Here is a 5,877-nt window from a genome sequence, read left to right on the forward strand (position 1 = left end):
AAAGATGAAATACTAAATGGGTGATAAAAGCTATAAACTATTTGAGAGAAATTTGGGTCTAGAAATGTTAAGGGGATTGATTGAATTGATGACCAAGTATAGGGAACTAGAATAAACCACTTGATGACAAAATCAAACAAACATTAAAATTTTAAAAAAATTACTAATATAATACAAGAAAATATTTTTTATATTTACATTCAAATTACTATTAAAGAATATGTGCAATGGATATTTTTTGGGCCATAGAAAATAACTTTTAATTTTTTAAAAAGGATGCAACAAAAATTTTTATTGTAATTACGTTAGTAATTTAATTTTTTTTAATGAAGAATTAATAGTAAATTATATGTAAATATAAAAAATATTTTATTGTATTATGTTAATATTTTTTAAATTTCAATGTAATCATCTAATGATAAAAATTTAATTATGTTAGTAATTTAAATTTATTTAATTAAGATGTAATTTGAATTTATATGTAAATAAAAAAATATTTTCTAATATTATGTTAGTAATTTAATTTTTATTTTAAATGTGGAATGATTTGTATATAAATTAAAATAAGATTTTGTTTGATTATTTTATTAAAATTAATGAAGATAAATTCGCACAATAAACTAAAATTGAGCCATGTGTCAGATTTTTATAAGTTGTGTAATTCTTATGGCAAAACTCACTTAGATTGTAATACCTGTCACCATATGAGAGCTTCGCGTTGTGTATGGTGAAATTGGCATTTAATTTTGTCAGTCATGTTACAAAATTACGCTGACACATGTCACAATCTGGTTGTTTTGCATTTTTTGTGGCAAAATTTATTTTTTAAAAAGTAAAAATTAAATATTTTACCAACTATTTTTTATAAAACTATTGCCACATGAACTGACACACCTCAATTAGGGAAATAGTTTTAGAAAAATAATAAATTAAGAAATTATTTTTAATTTTATAATATTTAAATAAAAAAGCCTAAAAAAAAAAGGCTTCCCAATTTTTAAAGTTCGATTTAATTTGAGGTTTTAGTTGCATACAAATTATCACATGTACATAGTCCATGCCTAATCACAATAAGTTTGTTTTTTAATATATGTAGGCAACCATGGTTGGGAAGGAATATTTGGTTGGCATATTTTACGCAAAGCTAATACATTTAAATGGGGTTAGAGTATATCACGAAACTTTAATGTATTTTACTTTTTTTATATCAATAAATATTTATTAACTATTTGTTGCATTTAATATAAATTTTAAATATTTAAAGAAAAATAGATATTTATATTTTTAAGTTATGACAAAAATAATTTTAAATTTAACTTGAATATTGAAAGTTAGGTACGTAAATGAGTTAAATTTTATATATATATATATATATATGTATATATTTTATCTATGTTTGGTAAGATGAGCTGAAAATTGCAAACTTGTAATTTTTAGCTGTAAAGTTATTTAAATGGTGTAAACTTGTAACTAAAAGTTTATAATTGTATAACTAACTCACATAGTTAAATTGTTTGGCAAACTAATTGTGCAACTGTTTTATTTATGTTAAACAATTTAAAAAGACATATAATATTATATTAAAATAAAATAATTTTTCATTAAGTATTAATATTTTATTAAAGACAAATTTAAAATACAAAAGTATTTTAACTCATTACAACTCTAAAAGTAATTAACAATACATATCAAGATATCATTAATCCAATTCACATACACAATCAATCTTTTCAATCGTCCAACTGCAAGCCATTTTTAAGAATGGTACTTAACAAAATCAAACATTTTATTAGCATTTAACACACCGTTGTTAAAGAGAATATTATTCCCCTGAAGTCAAATTGCTCATACTACTACAAATTATATCATTACAACTCTCCTCAATTTCTTTTTTCACATTAGATTTCATACATGCTCAGCAACTTCGTGTAAATTTTTAAATAAGTATAAACTGATACCAAATCATTCAAACACCATGTACCACAATTTCATGGAGATACTACAATGCAAAAAAAGATGCAATATGTTCTTATCTTTGATATCATGATAAGTTTGTAATTAGAACCTCTTTTTGGTCCATATATTTATGTTTCCTTTATTTTATTTGAGTTTTACACTAATTTATATATTAATTATTTAGTTTAGTATAAAAAGGCAACAAGTGGAATATTTTAAGTGCGTTTTGAGCTCAAACTAATAAAAAATCAAGGTTTCGCAGTAGTTAGCAAGCACGACATTGCTTTGAGCTTAATTAATGAAGAATTTAGGATTTTCAAATCTTGTTAAAGAGAGACTTCAGGCACCAAGTTGAACACCTTGTCTTTTCTATTTGATATACTTTTCATCTTGTCTCTCTTGCACATGATCGTTGGCATACTCTTGATAGGACTTGGAGCTTCGAGCAATCTTACTTGAAGACTAAGAAATCATCTCTTTTTAGTTTGCTTTTCTTTATGGTTTTGTTTACGATTGTTTTATTTCTTCTCTTTAGCATGAGTAACTAAGTCCATGTTAGGACTATAGGAACTATTGTTCATGACTTTATGCGATTTTAAAGTTTGAATCTATATTTGGTTTCCGTTCGTGATTAGCTTTTATCATATTACACATAATTATAATCCTAATTAATTATGTCGTACGACGACCATACCTCAATTAGTTAATATATCTATAGAATAAAACGAAAAAAAAAGATTAGGTGAATCAAATCAATCTTTATCTTATAATCATTATTAAATTAACAAGTTCATAGGTGTTTTATACTTTCTTTAATTGATATATTGCATGATCATTGGGTATTAATAGTATTTGTATGAATGATTACAAGAAAATCAAATTTAGAGTTAAATAGAAAAATAACATAAAGAATTGAATGAGAAAACTTATATGCTCTAAGTTCCTATCCTATAAGTTCAACCAAGACATGTGTTATGTTATTTATTTTTATTCATAATTAATTTTATAATTAAATCATGGTTCTTACTTAATTTTACATCTTTTAGGCTCAAACAATTGAATTAAAAAAATCTTAGTAATTAGAAATTAATTTTTGTGGGATGATATTTTAGAAACTTATTTTAGAACCCTTTATTACTTATCAACGAATACACTTGCCTTCCGAACATATCACACAACTCATAAGTTTTTGAGAAAATTGTCAATCCACGTTTGGTCAAATTCCTCTATACTGGAATTACATTAAGCAACATACGCCAAATGAATATCACTACCTTTTACGATGCACTGACCTTCCAAATTTTGCGTAAGGCCTACACTAGACACAGCTTCAAACAGCTACCTACAGTGAAGAAATAATAAATGTAATGATAAATGGATTGCATAATATATTTCTTATTACCATCACCCTTCCATATTAACATGTCATGCACATTTTTTCTCGGCTTCTTATCCTCCATAATCTCCCAAACTACTGTTATAAATCCTTCTTCCACGAAAACAATTTCCTTCTCCAAGGAATTTCTCACTCTCATTGAGTCATCTCAAATCATTCATCATTTAAACCTCCTTATTAGTTGTTGCTAAAAACAACCTTGGGTATGTGAATATCCAATTTTTTCAGGTCTCATCTAAATAAAGTAATAAATAAATAAATAATAAAAATAAAATAAAAATTAGATAAGATTTTAAATCTTAGATCTATAAGAGGTTAGGACTTTAAGTTTTAACTTTAAATTTTAAATAAGTAGATATTTAGGTTAGTGGAGAAAAAAGGATTAGTTGGTAGATTTTAAGGGAAGTGGAGGAGATGTTTGAAGAAAATTTGAGAGGTGGCCATCGAGAAATTAGGGATTATAGGAAGGTGGAACCCTTTTTAAAAAAATATCTATAAAAAATTATATTAAATAGGATATAGGGTTAGGAGGTGTAGCTATAAATAGGAAGCTTAGGTCTTTAAAGAAGACAATTTTATTTTTTATCGAAAACTAATATAAAGAATCAAACTCTCTTAGAGAACACAGGAAACAAAAAAAGAAGAAAAAGAGAGAGAAGTGAGATAATTTGGGAGATAAAAAGAAGAGAGAATTCAAAGGAGCACAATGAGACAAAGAGAAGAGGGGAGAAAAGGAACTGACGACGCCAATAACACGTGCGGAATTGAAAGAGGGAGCTCCACCCTACAGCACCACGAGGTAGCCAACAAAAACAAGTAAGGACTTATTTTATCATTTTTTATTCTTCTTTTTCATATACTTTCCTTCTTTTTCATCTCCTTCTTGCCTCCACGATTCTACCTAGTTCTTCTAAACCCTAAAAAATCTAAAAACAAAAGGAACTTATTATTTACTTTTTATTTTGTTTGCCTTTTTGTCAACCCTTAAAATGATTTTTTTTAATCCTAAATTTTTTTTGCAAACCCTAGTTTTCGAAACCCTACAAACAATCTAAAAAAGAAAAACCTATTTTTGCAAACTATAGTTTTTTCAAACCCTAAAAAAATCTAAAAACAAAAAATTAGGGTTTGTTTGATTTAGTTCTGATTTTTAATTTTTAAAAATTATATTTTAAAACAATTTTATAAAACTACTTTTAAAAAAATAAAATAAATTTTGTTTGATAATTTAGTTTTTAAAATTGTTTTTAGTTAGATTTTGTTAGTTTTAGAAAGAAAAACAGAAAAATAAAAATCAAAACACCTAAATAGCAATTCTGTTTTTAAGTTTTAAAAACTGAAAATAAAAATTATTTTTTAAAATAGTTTACATTAACAAGCAAGTTTTTTTTTTAAATTTTAAAAACTAAAACTCTATTTAAAAAGAAAAAAATAAACAAGCTATTATTGTTTGCTTTTTATTTTTGTTTTCCTTGTCGCCAGCTCTAAAAAATGATTTTTTAACCCTAACAATTTTTGCAAACCCTACTTTTTTCAAACCCTAAAAAAATTAAAAAATTTATTGTTTGCTTTGCCTTTTTGCCAATCCTAAAAAAATAATTTTTTTAACCCTAATAATTCTTTCAAACCAATTTTTTAAACCCTTAAAAAAATCTAAAAAACTATTATTTGCTTTTTATTTTTGTTTACCTTTGTTTTATTTTATTTTTTATTTGTTTTATGTTTCTCCTTTGTTTTCTTCTGACATGCAAAGATTTAATGTTAATACGTGAATAATATTTTTTTTGTTTTTTATTAAAAAAAAAGAGAAAAAAATCTTTTAAATCTATACAACGGCGAAACGATTTTGATAGAGTGACAGATCCACCTTTAACATTGTTTGAATCGTAAGGGTTTATTGAGTAGTATATGCTACCTTGAATCCTGTGCACGAATGAATTTACTAAAAATATAATAACAAAATAAAAATTAAATTTTTAAAAAATAAACTTACCTAAAATCTAATTTCAAAAAAATCATTAAACAATAATAATAACAATAAAAAAATTTTCAAAAGAATCTTTGCAACTTTCACAACTTATCATAAACTTAATTTTTTTAAAAAAAAAGAACTATGTGGCTTTGATTCTTCTCTTACACACGAAAGATACGTAAGAGCGAGAACTTAACCTATCAAGTCCAATTTTTTTTTTCAAATCTAAATTATTGTAAGGAAATTTTAAACCAAGAGTAATTCAAAATAATTCTAAAAAAAATTGTTATGTTTACTTTAAAGAAAAGAGATAAATAAATAAATATCAAGAAAAAAATGTTTTAAGATTGTTTTCTTTAATGCTAAAAAGAAAAGAAGAGGCAATAATATTCTATAATTATTCCTTTCTCTTAATTCAAGTTAATTTTTTAATTATATTTCTATTTAAAAATAAGAATAGAAAAATAATTTTATTTAGGAAAAATAAAAAAACATTAAGTTAAATTTTATTTAAATTTATTTAATATAAAATACAAGAAAGAGTAATAATATT

This window comes from Abrus precatorius, unplaced genomic scaffold, assembly GCF_003935025.1.
Source record: "Abrus precatorius isolate BTA unplaced genomic scaffold, Abrus_2018 Scaffold10, whole genome shotgun sequence".
NCBI lineage: Eukaryota > Viridiplantae > Streptophyta > Magnoliopsida > Fabales > Fabaceae > Abrus > Abrus precatorius.